The 18,085-nt window shown below is 39.5% G+C and overlaps 1 pseudogene; it reads left to right on the top strand.

The window, feature by feature from the left end:
* The window catches only part of LOC105865303 (calmodulin-like), a 53,996-nt pseudogene extending 36,733 nt beyond the window's left edge, over window positions 1–17,263 (top strand).
* The last annotated feature ends 822 nt before the right edge of the window (window positions 17,264–18,085 follow it).

Raw genomic sequence — 18,085 nt, 5'->3', positions numbered from 1 at the left:
TGGCACTGAGCAAGCTCCGGTTCCAGGAAAGAGATTTATCAGGCATGACACCAACCCTCAAGGATCTCTCTGCTTCTTTGGAAATCAAGATATCACAACAAACTAAATGTGATCACTCTAGAATGTCTGAAATCGAGGAGCTGACCAGACCAGAGGTCTGAGATTTCTGTCTAATGTGTTTTATGAAGGTCAAAATATTTAAGACAGAGGGAGCTTCCCACAGCAAATGCGAGTTTTCATTACAGATGCAAATATGCAGCCCTAAAGGAACCCACCAAAGACTGAAAAGAAGTGAAGTGAAATGTACCCAAAGAAGATGCTATGGAGAGATGATACAGCTTTTAGAAAAAGAAAAAAAAAAAAATCCTCAAACCAAAACCATACAAGAGTGTTTTGGAAGATAGTGCAACATACCTAGAATATACTGATGGTGAGTCTTGGTAATTACGACAAAATGGAAGGCTCAAAAATTGACAAAGAGGCTTTGGGAAACCCTATTGGGTGAAGGCAGAGAAGCTGGTTCTATCTCTTCAATGCTACTCCTCGCAAACCTCAGAAGTTCTTCCAAAAAGGAAGTATGGTCACCACCATTAGCTTCTAGGGGGCCACTGTGACCATAGGCTCTAAGAACTGAAAGTAACTTAGAATGACACTGTTCCTTCTCCCCACGTGACAATCCATGAGCAAACTGAAGTTTTATTCATGAACTACTTTCTGGAAAAGGAGCTGACTTAATTACTCACCGATTATTCACAAGATAAAACCTCTCTGTGCTTCAAAAGGATTCTCAGTAGTACTCACTTGGTTGAACACAGTTACACTTCATACTCGGCATGGAAATCTGGCACGCTGAAAATTGGCTGTAAAAAGGGTATTTCCAGTAAAACACAGCAAAATCCTAAAGAGACTGTTTCCTACCCCAGAATTCCCATGGCTCTGGGACTTTCACGTTTATTTTTTGTTGCTGTTACTGAAAATCTGCATCACGAAACCATCAACTCTAAGTTCCTACAGGAGAATTTTTGCAATAGAAAACAATCAGTGAGTAGGAGTACTTATCTGTTTGCACTCTTCCATTGCATTTGGGAAAATAGGGGAAAATGGAATCTATAAAAGAATCTGAAATATCAAAAATTAGAACACTACACTAAAATGGAAAGAAAAAACCATACACGGAAAATAGATTTAGGATAGAAAATGGAAGTAAACACCATTTGATGTGTCCCTTTCTTGAGAAGAAAAAGCAATGACTATAAAATAAGAGATAAAATATGCAAATATGAGGCAATTCAGTGGAGGGGTGAGGAGTAGGAATGGTTGTGAAGTAGATAGAAATAAAAGGAAGCTGAATGAGACAAAGAAAGACTGCGAAGGGAATAAGCTTGAGTCACTAGGCCAGAATACAGCAAAAAACATGAAACTATCAACGCTTGAAGCCATAGCATACTGTTCATTATTACAGCTTTAGAACAAGTTTTAATTATCTGGTTGAGTTGTTCACTTTTCATTCTTCTTTTTCCAAACATTTAAAAATAATTCCACTTTCTTCCTTTTGATAAAATTTCTCCAGATCGAACAAATGAAATGCCACTGTAGATTTATGTAAGCAAAATACACATGTGGAGAGAACTGATTTTTTACTTGCATGGAGTCAACTCATTATGTGTTCCCATTTAGTTAAGTCTGGTTTCCTGTTTGCTCAGGTACTACACATTTTTATTTAGTTTTTATTAAATTTATTCCTCCATGCTGTAATTGTTTACCTCTGAAGTAGGACCCTAAAGCAACACTCACTTAGGGGAAAAACACTAGGGTTGTGTGTGTTCAGTATGGATGGCCCCATCACATTTATTGTTAATGTTTTAGAAATTTTACACAGTCAACTATGACTTCCAAAAAGCAGTGTTTAAGTATAAATGTTTAAAAGAAGAAAACAAATTTATAATAATGAGCAGATGCTTAGAATTCTACCTTCAAGAAAATCAACTCAAACTTATGATAACGAATACAAGGGTTTTGTAAGATGGTAACTTACAACTAAGATTAAATAAAATTATGGCTACAAAGTATTTGGAGAAAACAGCACTGTTCAATGTTTAAGTTTTTTTTTTTTTTTTTTTTTTTTTTTTTTTTTTTTTTTGAGACAGAGTCTCACTTTGTTGTCCAGGCTAGAGTGAGTGCCGTGGCGTCAGCCTAGCTCACAGCAACCTCAAACTCCTGGGCTTGAGTGATCCTTCTGCCTCAGCCTCCCGAGTAGCTGGGACTACAGGCATGTGCCACCATGCCCGGCTAAATTTTTATATATATATCAGTTGGCCAATTAATTTCTTTCTATTTATAGTAGAGACGGGGGTCTCGCTCTTGCTCAGGCTGGTTTTGAACTCCTGACCTTGAGCAATCCGCCCGCCTCGGCCTCCCAAGAGCTAGGATTACAGGCGTGAGCCACAGCGCCCGGCCAATGTTTAAGTTTTTAATGTTATGTTCTTAGCTATTAAAATGTGTGTTCACCTGCTGTATTAGTGTATATTTGAGAGAATGCCTCTATCTGGCTAGAAGAGAAACTGTTGGGCCATAAGGCTTGGACATTTCCAATTCTACCAGATGTTGCCAAATGTCTCGCCCATTTACACTCCCACTAGTAGTACTTGGTATATAATCATGTGTCTTTCAACAACGGGGATGTTCTGAGAAATGTATTGTTAGGCAGTTTCATCGGGGTGCAAACATAGTAGACTCTACTTACACAAATCTAAATGGCAAAGCCCACTGTACTCCTAGGCTATAGCATACTGTTTTTCCTAGGGCTATAAACCTGTACAGGTTATTGTACTGAATACTGTAGATAACTACAACACCATAAATATTTGTGTCTCTAAATATACCTGAACATAGAAAAGGTACAGTAAAAATATGGTATAAAAATATAAAAAATGGTACCTATAAGGACACTTAGTTTGAAAGGAGGTTATAGCACTAGAAGTTACTCTGGGTGAGTCAGTGAGTGAGTGGTGAGTGAATACAAAGGCCTAGGACATTCCTGTACACTGTTGTAGATTTTGCTTTTTTTTTTTTTTTTGAGACAGAGTCTCGCTTTGTTGCCCAGGCTAGAGTGAGTGCCGTGGCGTCAGCCTAGCTCACAGCAACCTCAATCTCCTGGGCTCAAGAGATCCTGCTGCCTCAGCCTCCCAAGTAGTTGGGACTACAGGCATGCGCCACCATGCCCGGCTAATTTTTTCTGTACGTATTAGTTGGCCAATTAATTTCTTTCTATTTATAGTAGAGACGGGGTCTTGGTCTTGCTCAGGCTGGTTTCGAACTCCTGACCTTGAGCAATCCACCCGCCTCGGCCTCCCAGAGTGCTAGGATTACAGGTGTGAGCCACCACGCCCGGCCGCTTTTTTTTTTTTTTTTTATAAACATCTCAAGTCAGTTTGAAGACATTGCTGTACACTTTATAAACAATGAACAACTAGGCTACACTAAATTTATTAAAAAACAGTTTTCTTCCTTCAATAAATTAAGCTTAAGGCCGGGCTCGGTGGCTCACGCCTGTAATCCTAGCACTCTGGGAGGCCGAGGCGGGTGGATTGCTCGAGGTCAGGAGTTCGAAACCAGCTGGAGCAAGAGCGAGACCCCCGTCTCTACTATAAATAGAAAGAAATTAATTGGGCAACTAACATATATAGAAAAAATTAGCCGGGCATAGTGGCGCATGCCTGTAGTCCCAGCTACTCGGGAGGCTGAGGCAGCAGGATCGCTTGAGCCCAGGAGATTGAGGTTGCTGTGAGCTAGGCTGACGCCACGACACTCACTCTAGCCTGGGCAACAAAGCGAGACTCTGTCTCAAAAAAAAAAAAATAAAATAAAATAAAATAAATTAAGCTTAGCTTACTATAGCCTTTTTACTTTATAATGTTAAATTTTTAAAAAAAAATTTGACTCTTGTAGTAACATGTAGCTTAAATGCATTGTACAGTTGTACGGAAATATTTTTTCTTTATAACCTTATTCTGTAAGCTTTCTTCTATTTTTAAATTTTTTTAGTTGACTTGTGACTGAGACACAAATATATACACTAGTCTAGGCCTAATCAGGGTCAGGATCACCAATATCACTGTCTTCCAACTTCCCCCATCTTGTCCCACCGGCTGGACTTCAGTGGCAATAACATGCATGAAACTGTCATCTCCCAGGATAATGACACCTTCTTCTGGAATACATGCTGAAGGACCTTCCTGAGGCTGTTTTACAGTTAGGTTTTTCTTTAATAAATAGGAATATACTCTAAAATAATGATAAATAGTATAGTATAATGGGGGGGAAGGGCATTATGTGAAACCTTAAAATTTGTACCCCCATAATATGCTGAAATAAAAATAAAATACATAAACCAGTAATACAGTCATTCATCATCATATTTTAGGTACCGTATAATTGTACGTGCTATACTTTTATACAACTGGCAGTTTATATTAGCGTCACTGCAAATAAATGAATGATCGACTGTACTACGATGTCAATAGGAATTTTTCAGCTCCATTGTAATCTTATGGAACTGTCATTGTATATGTGATCCAATGTTTACAGATGTGATGTGGCTCATGACTTTATTTTAAATAAATCATTTTACACACTCATTTTCAAGATCATACCACTCCAAAATACAAGACACATCTTTATGCTTGCCGGCAGTTAAAAAAAATACTTTAATAGAATGTTCTACTTCAACAAAATTTTTGGACAGAGAAAGTCATATTAACTTATTTTTTTCCATCAGAGATAAAAATTTATCTGTGCCTTATGTGACTCAATTGGGTAACAACAACTAAAAAATACCAAAACTCCTGTATTTTTTTTGGTTGAGTCTATCACAACCCATTAATAATCAGAACTTAATTTCTATATTACACACAGAGGTCTATGTATTTGCATATATAGTTCTATTATAAATATTAAGTAATATGTAGTCTTTTCTCATTCTATTTATTTATTTATTTATTTATTTTTGAGACAGAATCTTGCTTTATTGCCCAGGCTAGAGTGAGTGCCGTGGCATCAGCCTAGCTCACAGCAACCTCAATCTCCTGGGCTCAAGCAATCCTGCTGCCTCAGCCTCCCGAGTAGCTGGGACTACAGGCATGCGCCACCACGCCCAGCTAATTTTTTCTATATAAATTAGTTGGCCAATTAATTTCTTTCTATTAATAGTAGAGACAGGGTCTCGCTCTTGCTCAGGCTGGTTTCGAACTCCTGACCTCGAGCAATCCGCCCACCTCAGCCTCCCAGAGTGCTAGGATTACAGGCATGAGCCACCATGCCTAGCCTTTTCTCATTCTTTTGTACTTTAATCATTGATGAGCTCGACAAAAACTGAAAGGAAAAGCTCAGAATCACCCTAACAATTGTGTCAGGAGAGAAAATATAGTAACAAGAAAGAAGAAATAGCGTATAAAATAATCAAGATGGTAGAGTATCATTGGGATCAGTATTTCAGTGAAGAAACCATAAATACTGTGAAAGGAATATGGAAATATACCATGGAAAGCCCTAACCAAGCAGCTGATTTGGATTTAGCTAGTAAGTCCAAAATGTTACATGCAATTTAAGTAAAATTATACTCCACTCAGCTGAAAGCACAGATTATAATCCTGTCTCTTTGCCAAAAATGGAAGAAAGTTTCAGTTTCTGTCCATAAGAACTTCAGATTTCACTATTAACATATAGCATCTCAGGACTAGAGCCGATTAATATGGAATTGCACCTGTGAGCTGCATCAGCAATGCACACTGTCCAGCCCGGAAACTGCCCACACGAGGGTAATGTTTTACTGCGTGTTTGAAGCAAGCAGTGTGCTCGTCTAGCAGGAGGCATGGGCAGCCAGAGTGCAAAAGCAGAGCCCCTGTAGAAAGGGTCTAGACACCTGCGATCGGGGGGATGAGTAGAGCGTGTTTGGAAGGAGGTAGGCAAGATAAACTTGGGCCACAACCAGAGTCTGCAGTTAATTAGTAGAAGAATCCAGGTTGGAACCTCTGAACCCAATTTCCATGGCGGTCCTCTGTCAGCTGCACATGTGGAGTCAGGCTTAGTGAGGAGCCGTATTTGAGGTCCAGAAAGAAACAGGAATCAAAGATGATTCTGAGATTAGAGACTGGAAGAACCGTGGTACTGCTGAGAGAAAGAGGACTGGCAAGAAGGGGACCTTGCTACAGCTTGTTGGAGATGAGGTTGAGTTTTCACTGGAGAGTAGGCAGGCTCAGATCTTAGAGAATGGACTTGTGCCTTAAGCAAGCTATTCTTAGAAGGCTAAGATGGCTTAAAAGCCTACAAATCACAGTGGAGAGATTGCTGGGATGCTGGTGATCAGGCCTGTGCAGGTAGTGGTAAGCCCAAAGTATAGGAATGATCGTAAGTGGACATATAGGAATAACATTTATTGGGTGTTGGGTGGGTGAGAGAGGGTAGGAGGGGATGGGTATATACAAACATGAGTGAGATGTCTGGGGGATGGTCATGCTTGAAGCTCTGACTCAAGGGGGGAGGGGAGACAGGGACAATATACGTAACCTTAACATTTGTACCCCTATAATATGCTGAAATAAAAAGGAATGATCAGCCTGCTCTGTAATGAGCAAAGCTGTAAAAGCAGCAGAACATCAAGTTAACTTATGAGAAGCTATTAAAAAAAAAAAACCAGAACAAAAAGTGCCATCGAGAACATTACAAGGTATGTATAATATTTAATAAGAATACTTTTGTATAATTGCTGGGCATGGGCATGAAGAAATCATTTGTATACCAACAAATGAAGGTATTGCTATTAAAATATGCTGTTGGATGATTAGCAGAAATGGCTTATGACCATAGCACAAGAAACAGGGTGAAAACGAGTTGAAATTGACAGGTGAGAGAGAACAAAGTAATCAGAAGCGAACATTTGGTAGTTTTGGGGGTAGTAGAGGTGTGGTCAAGGTATCCGTATTAGACTTATGTTTAAGACCCAGGAAGGGTCCTTAAGAGATCTCTATGAAAGTCAAGGACTCAGAAAGCAGAAAAGTCCCTTATACCATGGGAATTGCATGAAACCATCGGCAACAGCTACACGCGTCACGTGACTATGGTTGGTCCATGGCACTGGGCTGTCAGGGTGCCCAGAGATTTGAACAAAATGCCTCCCTGACCCCTGGGCAGTGTTGAGCCGGGTCTGCATAGCTGTGCCAACCCCTTCTGTAAGATAACACACAGCAGCGGCAAACAACTGCACACTCGACTTGGGTGTGCGAGTCAGGAGTACAAATGGAAACCAGTTCCGGAGAATTCTGGAATCTTTCAAAATTCAGGACCAAAGAGTTTCCTTTTGTGGTTAATTAAAAACACTTATGAATCTAGTTATCCATGACACATGTAAAAGTGAAACTACATGAAGCACTTAATATTAATAGTTTAGACTCAAAAATTGGGGAAAAAATTAAATCTTGGGTTCCCAATTTATGACGGTCTGACTTGTGATTTTCCAACTTTACCATGGTACAAAAGCGACAGGCATTCTGTAGAAACTGTGCTTTGAGTACCCATCTAACCATTCTCCTTTTCACTTTCAGTACAGTATTTAGCTAATTACATGAGATATTCAACACTTAATTATAAAATAGACTCTGTGTAGATACTTTTGCCCAACTGTAGGCCAATGTAAGTGTTCTGCGCATGTTTAAGGTAGACTAGGCTAAGCTATGATGGTCAGTAGGTTAGACGTATTAAATACATTTTGGATGCCTAATATTTTCAACTGATGATGGGTTTATCAGGACATAGCCCCTTTATAAGTTGAGGTGCATCTGAATTAAGAAAATGGATTTTCCCTGGAATTTAATGGGTTAGGAAAGTATGAATTTCAAGATAAAACAGCAATCTCAAGAAGGAAAGAAAAATAGGCCTTTACCAAAGTATTTCAATACATTTTTAAATACTGTGATTTTTTCTATTCACAGAACTAGTGTAATAGATCATGAAACAGATCAAAGCGACAGAAGAAAGAAACCCTACCCTTGAGCATGCAGAGGGGAAGAATTCACAAAAATCAAGCCATGTCATTTTGTTTATAAAACATTTTAGACTATTTCTTTAAATATTGTTGCTTTTAGCCTGAAAGTACAAATGTCAGTGAACATTCCATGTCATATTGCTTTGAATCTCTTTAATGTAATTTAGACATATTTCAGGGAACAGAAGATTCTCACAGCCAATAAAATGATAAAAACGATTTAAGAAATCACTGTATACTTTCCTTTTCCACCCTTCAAAAAATACACATTCCGACAGCAGGTATACCTCTGTATATGATTCTAATGACTGGAATCTGTGACAAAAATTTTTTAAAAAATGTAAAACTGAGTCAAACACAAATTTCATAGAGGATTTTTCTTCAACTTTGAAATTAGCCAGCTTCCAACAATGTAAGACTCTTGCGACGATATTTTAGAGAAGGGTTTATTAATATATAAACCTGCATAATCACCTGTACTTAAAGATGTAAGGAAAAACACATTTCAATAGTGGCAGAACCTTTCTAAATTATTCTGAACAGAATTGCCCACCAACATATACCTCTGCATGGTTTTCTTGATTTCCAAATACTGTCATTTCTATGCGTTTGCTAATCAGAACACCACATAGAAGAATTTAGCTGATTGGGTCTTTTGAAAGTTATGGGAAAAATGAATATGCTTCAGATGAAACATTTTGACAATGGCTTCATGGAAGTAGCCATTGAGTGGGAGAGGGGGGTGATAATGAGATTCAAAATTATGTCAGTTCAATTCAGCAAATATTAGCTTTTTTTTAAATTTCAGGATATTATGAGGGGACAAATATTTTAGTTACATGTTATGACTTTGCCACAACAAAACCATGGTTCTTTATATGGAAGGCTGTAGAGGTGTTCTCAGTTTGGGGAGATACAAAGATGAATGATTCAAGTTTCTTTCTCTCCAAGTCTTCACAGCCTTCGAGATGAAGCCAGGGTTATAAACTCTATAACGTAAGTATTAATATAAATCACAGTGCTAGAGGATCTCAATGCTTGGGAAAAAAAAATCCTATTGATTAGGGGATCAGAGGAGACCTCTACAAGAGATGGCATTTGAAGAAGTCCTGCAATGGAAAGAGATGGGAGAGGCAGCAAGAGAAAAGGGTGGGCATGTTCCTAAAGTGGCAGAGACTCAAGCTATGCACACACAGAGGGGCCAAGTGGGAGGTGAGTTTGCCCAGAGTGTCAAGCCTTCAAGCTGAGAGCTGGCACCGTGTTCTGTAGGCAACAAGGGAAGAGAACAGGCTTCTGAGTAGAGGAGCGACATGATTAGATCTGTATCTCAGGCCAAACACTCACTCGGGCAAGCCACGTGCAGGGTGGATGGCAGCCAGGAATGACTGACCCAGGAGGCCAGTTCTGGAGATTGTCGCAAGATTCTAGGTGAGAGGATATGAGAGCAATGGGAGCGGTAAGTGGGGTACGGCCAGAGGGAAATGAAACATAGCGCTGGGTACAAAGTCAGATGTCGAACGAGAAACAGCAGGAGTTGGAGAGCCTCCTGGCAAGAGAGATTAGAGGAAAGGGTGGAAGGGATGGAGCCTGAAGTTACTCTCTTTACTGCTTACCCGGAAGTAATTTCAGACTTACACAAAAGTTGCAAAAATTACTATCCATTATTCCCATAGCTCCTCGCCCAAAATTTCTAAATGTCACATTTTATCACATTTACTTTATAATTATCTCTGTCTTTTGTCTTTCTCTCCTCCTCACCCCATTAGTATTTTTTTTTATGAAAAATGCCCTTGATCTCTAAAAACTGAAGATGACTGAATTCCTGGGACGCTGAGAAATTGATCACCAAAGTGAATGAGGGGTAGATATGAATGAAGAAAAGCAGGTGGGCAGGGGGTAGGGGACACATGGTGCAAAGAGGCTACAAAGGAGCACAAGGATGCCCTGCAAACCCTTCCCTCGTGTATGTTTCACATCACATGCATGTTCCTCTTTGGCCTAGAAAGGGTTAGGGTTAGGAGGACCACAGATGGAGCAGTGTCTAAGTAGGGCAAATCCTCTCTCCAACTAGTTCAGCCAAATGTGTTCTGTGATCTGATTTGGCAGCAGATTGACCTAGAGAGGGACCTGGATACATGTTCTCCACCCAACTCTGCACCAATCATTCATTCAACAATCAATCAATCCATTCAACAAACATACATCAAGGCTTTAATACGTCAGGTGCTGTTCTACATACTGAAAATTCATCAGTGAACGATACGAAGTCCTTCGTTTTTATGAAACTTTCTTGCTATTGGAGAGAAAGAGACAATAAATAAATGTGTATCATGAGATGGTAAGGGCTGTGAAGAACAATCAAGCTGGGTAAAAGGCAAAGAACAGACTAGTTTTAGAGTTACCTTAAATAAGGAGGTCGGGAAATGTTTCTCTGATAAAGTAACTTTTGAAAAGAGACCTAATGAATTAGGGGGATTAGTCATGTGGTTACCAGCATGAGGAAATCATGTCCAGAGTGAGGAACAGAGAGAGGAAAGGCCCTGAACTGGAAGCAGATTTGGTGGGTCTGCACTATATCCAGGAGACTTCCATTAAATATCTGCCTAAAGCAAATACCAAAACAATAAAACAAAGAGTTACATTTAATAAGCCAACAGAGGAGATTAGATGGAGCATAAAAAATAATTAATCCCAAAGTAGGCAGAATAAGAGAAAAAGGGAAACAAATTATACAAATAGAAAATAGCAAGATAATCTCAAACATAACCACCATCAATGACAATATTAGACGTAAATGGTTTAAATACCCAGTTAAAAGACAGAGACTGTCATACACAGAGACATAACCCAACTATTGGCTGCCTATAAGAAACACATTCTAAATATAAAGACACAAATGAATTAAAAGTCTAAAAAACTGAAAAAGATATAGGCTGAAACTCTAATAAAATGAAAGCTGAAGTGACTACATTAACATCGGACAAATGAATTTCCAGAGCGGAGATTATTTTGAGGGTTAAAGAAGATCATGTCATAAGAGGTAAAGAGAAGGGATCAGTTCAACAAGAGGACAAAGCAATTCTAAGAGTTTAGGCCCCTAATAACAGAGCTTCAAAATACGAGCAGCAAAAACAGCCACGCAGAAACAAATATAGAAATCTACAATATAATCAGATATTTCAATACTCTTCTCATTAAGTATTAGAACAAGTAGACAGGAAATCAGCAAGAATATAGTAGACTATCAAACTTGACTTAATTCACATATATAGAATGCTTTATGCAAAAACAACACATTACACACTCTTATCAAAAGCAATCAGAACATTTATTGGAGCTGGAGATAAACATTACCTGCGTCTCTCCAGGAAAAACTATTTCACCCTTTGCACTCGCTTGCTTTTTTCTCAATTTCTTTATTCTACTCGGGATTTAATTTTTTAAATACCCCAGATTTTACAAAGCGCGGCAGTAGAATAAAAAACTGGAGTTTCTTTTCATACGAACTTATTTATTTGGATTTTTTATATTTCAAATTATTGATACATTCAAGGAGTAATTTTAATCTCTAAGTTTTCAGGGTGTGAGCTGCTACCAATGCTTACCATGTCAAGTCACACTTGACATCCAAGTGCAAAGGGTTAAGTACCACAATTAACATGGTACCTTCCTCCCTGTGGCCCACAGGAAGCCACTTGCCTTCTGACATCTTTTAACTTTCATAGGTTAAAAACAAAATATTATCACAAACCTCTTTAAACAAATACAATCACAAAGTTCCCATTCTATGAAGAAAAACCCATGGTCCAGACCAAGACTACAGGTCAGTCCACCCAACTTAGTCTCCTGGCCCAGGTGTTTGTTTAGCCAACAAAACAACTCACTCTGCTTCTCCACTCAAAGGTGTTCTTTTCACTCTTAAATCGTTAACTCCCTTCTAAGTCAACATTTGGGTTTGCCCTATATTGCTACATTTCAGTTCAGTTTTAACTGAAATGTTCAGTTTTAACTGAAAAAGGGGTTCCAATAGACACCATCCGTTTGCTATGATGAAAGATTAATAATCACATTTAACACCAAATTAATGAAAATACCACCTCCCTGGAGAGTTGCCAGATTTAACAAATAAAAATACAGGACAGATGTCCAGTTAAATTTGAATTGCAGATTAAAAAAAACAAATCATTTTTTTTTCAGTGTAAATATATCCTTAATAGTGCATGGTGTGTATGTATTTTGGATCACCTGCAAAGAGCAGTTGAGGACCACATGGCAAATTCTTGCAGTGAGGGTGATCAGAGGCCATAGCGCGCCTACAAGTAAGTAACTATGGGATCTAGAATAAAACCAAAAGGACAGAAAGAGGAGCAGTAGCACAGGATCAATGCCACTGCTATGCGACACAAGAAAAGCTCCAGTGATTTTCCCCAAGAGGTATGGCCCCATCGTGAAGACCGGTGCAATTAGAGCGCAGCTCTCCAAGGCTGCAAGCTACGGTGCTGTATTTGTTTTATATTTTTCTCATGCTTCCACATGTGGTAATTAAAATAATGCTGCTACTGCTATTTTTATGGCCGTATATTGTTCTCGCTTTCGAAATGAAAGCTTTCATCTATAATCGCACACCAAGGCTCTTGAGCAAAGGATATGATCTTTATTCATAAAACCATTTCCTCAAGTCACCACTCTATATGGGTTAGATGAAGGGAGGGAAGGAAAAGGAGGGGGACCAAGGAGGAGGGAGGGGAGGAAGAAACGTGAATAAGTTGCTTTTGCCAACAATGAACTGGTAGTTATCGCAGGCAAGAAGAAAAAAAATGGATATGCTCTAAGAATTCCTCAGGGCTAAGGCAATTGTCATTTTTACATTTTCAACTTCTAATTTGAGATCTCTCTCCTAAAAAGAATGCCATACAAGTCTTAGAATAGTAGTGGGCTTCGAAAAGCCTGGAGCACACCACATTGACTACAGCAACCAATCCTACTGAAGATGGAGACATCAAAACATCATTTGGTCTCCTATATTCAGACACAAATGTTCCTACATCTCTCCTGGGTCAAAGAGAATTGATTCTAATTTGAGGGAAAGGGGCAGGAAAAATTCTTGGAAGAATGAGATTGTACATCTTTGGTAAATCGTTTTAGCCTCTACCTGATAAAACAGGCGGAAAGTTCTTTCTCCTAACTCTCCCCAATAATTCCCACTGTAGTTCAGGTTGACATCCTCTGAAATCTATTAATATATTTCATGGAGAAAATGAACTGCATGTTAACTATCATCTGGACAGTCCTCATTCAGGAACTGAAAAATCCTAAGTCACTCCATCAGCCTTCTTGCAGATTTAATCATTCCGGGTCTCGTGACCTGTGTTAATAAGTCCTATTTTCCAAGCCTTTGTTCATTTTTCATCATTAGTTACACCGTTGCATAAAGATCAGTGCATAAACCCTTTGGAAAAAGTGAAAAACTCAATGCATTCCAACAAATGAAATGCTAATATTGTTGCCACGTAGCAACGCCAGGTTCATTAGATGCCTCTGTTCGACATACCATCTGCAGCGCTCCTACTTTCTTCCCACCAGCCAAGGAACATTTTAAAGGGTGGAATGTGTCACAACCCATCTATTTTGACTAAACAGCAGATCGGATCTCTGTTTTCTATGAGACAAAATGAAGTTTGTCACACTTGGACTAATAGGTCTTAATGAGGATTATGTTCTTTGTGATTTTTTTTTTTTAACATTCTCCTAAGAGACACATTTGCAATTTGAGTAATTGTTTAATTAATGACTCTAAGGCAGTTTGATGATACAAAACACAAATAGTGCTTAGCACAGATTTCTAAATAATCACGACTATTATTTTGAGCCAAATGGGCTGAAATTTCATTCCGAGGCATGTCAATAAAATAATTTCTTATAAGCTTTGACAACTTTGGGCAAATGTGTGATATAAAGCAAGTGAGGAAGTTTTTCCTTTCAGAGTCTTATTACCCTTCTGTGTTTTCCCTCCTTACCTCCTAAACTGTGACCTCTGACCCCTAACAGGCTCTCAGAGCACTCCCACCACTTTGAGGTATGAGGACACCCAACTGCACAATCCACCTCACCCCTATCACCCCACGATCTATATAGTTTTCTCTAGAACAGTGACTCAAGTTTGCTGCCATCTACCTCTCCCCTAATCTATCCCTAAGACTCTTCTCTGCTGGATGATCAGTAACTAGTCCAAGCAATACACCTATTCTAGTGGCTCATAGATTTCTTAGTAGAAAATATACTACTATAATCTGAAAGTGTTATTTTAATTAGGGGGAGAGGGGTGACTCTTGGACCATTAGAGACATTTAGGGCTGTGTTTCTTTTGGGTTTTTTTTGGTTTTTTTTTTTTTTTTTTTTTTTGAGGCAGAGTCTCACTTTGTTGCCCAGGCTAGAGTGAGTACCATGGCATCCTAGCTCACAGCAACCTCAATCTCCTGGGCTCAAGCGATCCTCCTGCCTCAGCCTCCTGAGTAGCTGGGACTACAGGCATGTGCCACCATGCCCGGCTAATTTTTTCTCTATATATATTTTAGTCGGTCAATTAATTTCTTTCTATTCTTAGTAGAGACGGGGGTCTCACTCTTGCTCAGGCTGGTTTCGAACTCTTGCCCTCGAGCGATCCACCCACCTCGGCCTCCCAGAGTGCTAAGATTATAAGTGTGAGCCACCATGCCCGGCCAGGGCTATGCTTTTTAAAAACTCATTTCATGAATCTCCAAATTTAGCCACCTATCCATCTTATCTATAGCTTCATCACGCAGGATAGATATCACTTTAGAGCTTTCCAGAACAGCCTCACATACAGATAAGCAAATATCCCCTTCCTTTTGCTGGATGTATCATTTTGTTGATTCATTAACATTGAACCCACGGTAACAGCACCATGACTCATTTCTGAACGAAGCTAATATAACACACGTATTTTCTCCCCATAAAGCACAATCACAGCCATCTTGCACTTAGGAACAATAGACAGCACTCGAGCACTATGCTTGGGGACCATTCTAAAGAGCAAAAATCAATCAAGAAAGTACAAAAATGTGAAAAAATATTGACACTAAATAAGACTGTGAAAAGGACACTTGTTTACAGTATAGGAACTGAAACAGCAAGGCAGAGTTTTATAGTCACATGTTCAACCTCACCTGGGAATGTACATATCAGACAACTCAAGTTTTTTGCTGCTCTGGGCGTGACTGCAAATGACCACAAAATCCTGCAAGCATTGATTTGGAGGTTATAGAAAAATTTTAATGACTAGATAAACTTGTACCTATGGAATCTTCTAGTAATGATGATCATATTATCCTTGTTTGATGGATGAAGAAACACAGGGAGGCATGGCTAGAGAAAAAAAGTAGAAGTCAATCTCCAAGGCCCTACGGATGCCAGTCCTACACATAAGCTAATATCTGATCATGTTTTCCACGTGACTACTGTTATCATCACCACCCTACTGTGTGACATCCTCTGGTCTCAGTAAACAGTGAAAACAAGTATTGGATGTCCAAGCTTTTTATACTGTAGAACTCTGATCCCACTTTAAAAAAAAAAAAAAAAATATATATATATATATATATATATATATATATATATATATATATATATATATTCAGGTTATTAAGTATGAAATGTCCGATTTCCTTAAGTACTAAGTTTGACAGTTGATATCTGACATTTCACATTGATGCTTTTTATTTTTATGGTGCAGGTACACCCTCGTTCTTTCCAACACATGGTTTTGCCTTGTGATTATCTTTCGTAGTTTCTTTTATAGTAATTTTTGTGAAACCATGGGTAAGTAAAAAATTGACATTATTATAGACTATGAGTTCCGTTGTGGAACCAATACAGCTTGAAATCCATGACATGTTTGGGAAGGGTGTGGCTAATGAACCGACGGTACATGGAAGGTTTCATCGCCACTCAGTCTCCAGGCATCTTCCCTGCTGGCATAAACAAGGTACCATGAAGATGACATAACTGCATTGACAGTTTAAGTGCATACTTTGATATACTGCAGAATCGTACTGTGCCTTGTTTCAAATATAATCAACTTTTGATTTGAAATTAGACATCTCAAGGGACACGCAGATGCCCACGCTGACCAGCTCACTGAGCAGCAGATCGCAGAGTTCAAGGCGGCCTTCTCCCTCTTCGACAAGGTTGGAGGTGGCACTATCGCCACTAAGGAGTTGGGGACAGTGATCAGATCTCTGGGACAGAACCCCATTGACGCAGAGCGACAGGACACCATCAATGAGGTGCCTGCAGATGGGAACAGGAGTTCCTGACCACGATGGCCAGAAAGATGAAGGACACAGACAGCAAGGGGGAGATCCGAGAGGTGTCCATGTCTTTGACAAGGACGGAAACGGCTACGTCAGCATTTCAAGAGCTACGTCGCCTAAGGACAAGCTTGGAGAAGCTGCCCGATGAGGATGTGGATGAAATGACCAGAGAGGTGACGTGGATGGGGACAGTCAGGTCAATTATGAAGAGTCTGTACAGATGACACTGCCAAGTGATGGTCCCTGGGCAGCTGGTCACATCCGTGTTCTCTTGATCTCTTTCTTCTCGCATCCACTCTCTCTCTCCAACACCCCCCTGCACACCTGGTTCCAACAAACACCAACTGATTGCCTGAGAATCTGATAAAGCAAAAGAGTTCCCTTCACCCCCCCCCAAAAAAATCAGACATTTCATATTTAATGACCTTGATATACTCCAAGCCCTTCTCTATCTACTCTGTGGGACAGTGAAAACCTTCTTTCTGATCAATCTAAACTCCCCGTATTGGGTTGAAAAAAGGGATTGCAATGGATTAAGGGCTTTGGAGACACAGACTTGGTTTTTACATCAGCTCTTCTCTGTACTGGTTATGTGACCCTAACATGCTCAGCATCCTCAGTAAAATAGAGATTGTGAGGTTGATTTCATAGGATTATCTAATATGTCACCTCTCTGATCATCTCATCTGCTTCCTAATCAGTCAGCTTCTCCCCCAAGTTTGTCCTTAAATGGCATAGCTCTGCAGTGCTCATGTGGCCCTTTCCATCCTTGTCCAAAGACACAGAACACCTCTCGGCTCTCCTCCTCCTGTCTGAGTCCTTCATCTTTCCAGCCATCATGGTCGGGAACTCCCGCAAGTCAAGGGTCCTGTTCCCAACTGCGTCCGCCTGAGGATTAAATGAGGCAGCAAGGATAAAGTGTAAAGTCAGAGTACGCACTTGAAAATTAACACATATTACCTTCAGAATTTGGATTTGGGGGGAGAGCCTCCCAGAACCTGTTCAGCAAAGAGATTTTTCATCACTTGGTTTCTGCATGCAGGCTTTCTAAAAAGCAAAAGCAAAACCAAACTGTTGCTTCCATCGTCTTAAGTTAATAACAGCCATGTCGCCCTGTGAAACTCCACAGCTAAGCTCTCCCTCTTTTTCAAAAGCAGTAAATACATGTGGTACGTAGATAACCACTCAAGGATGGAGCTTCCGATATTACACAAACACAACTTAAAAACAAACTAAAACCCCCTTAGAATGCAAGCGAAGTCTGCCATGCACAGTTGCTTCTCAATTTCAACCTCTTTAAAAAGCACTTGGTGTTTTGATTTTCAATTCTAGTTCAGAAATCACTCCATCTGGTCTAGCCAATCAGAATGCACCAGCAGCACTGAATTTAGTATATCTTATTTATATATACATATATAATACCAGAGGATGTGTTAATGTAAAAATGAAACAAGTTTTGAAATAATCCAGGGGAAGAGATGGACGGATTTCATGAATATTTCTCTAAACCCAGAGGGTTTGCGTGAGATGGGAAACCCAGGTATTTTCAAAGGAAAGGCCACAAGAGGTCAAGGTGATGCCAAAGGAATTTTTCTCTCATGGTAGACAAGGTTAAAAGTAAGAATAATGATGCCATTTTAAAATATGAACCAACTAAGCAAGAAGACTCGCCTACGTCATTGGTTTTACCCACATCTTCTTCATAATGGAAGAA

The sequence above is a fragment of the Microcebus murinus genome, chromosome 25, assembly GCF_040939455.1.
Source record: "Microcebus murinus isolate Inina chromosome 25, M.murinus_Inina_mat1.0, whole genome shotgun sequence".
Classification (NCBI taxonomy): Eukaryota; Metazoa; Chordata; class Mammalia; order Primates; family Cheirogaleidae; genus Microcebus; species Microcebus murinus.
Note: the sequence above shows the minus strand (reverse complement) of the source record. Positions and strands in the feature narration are given on the sequence as shown.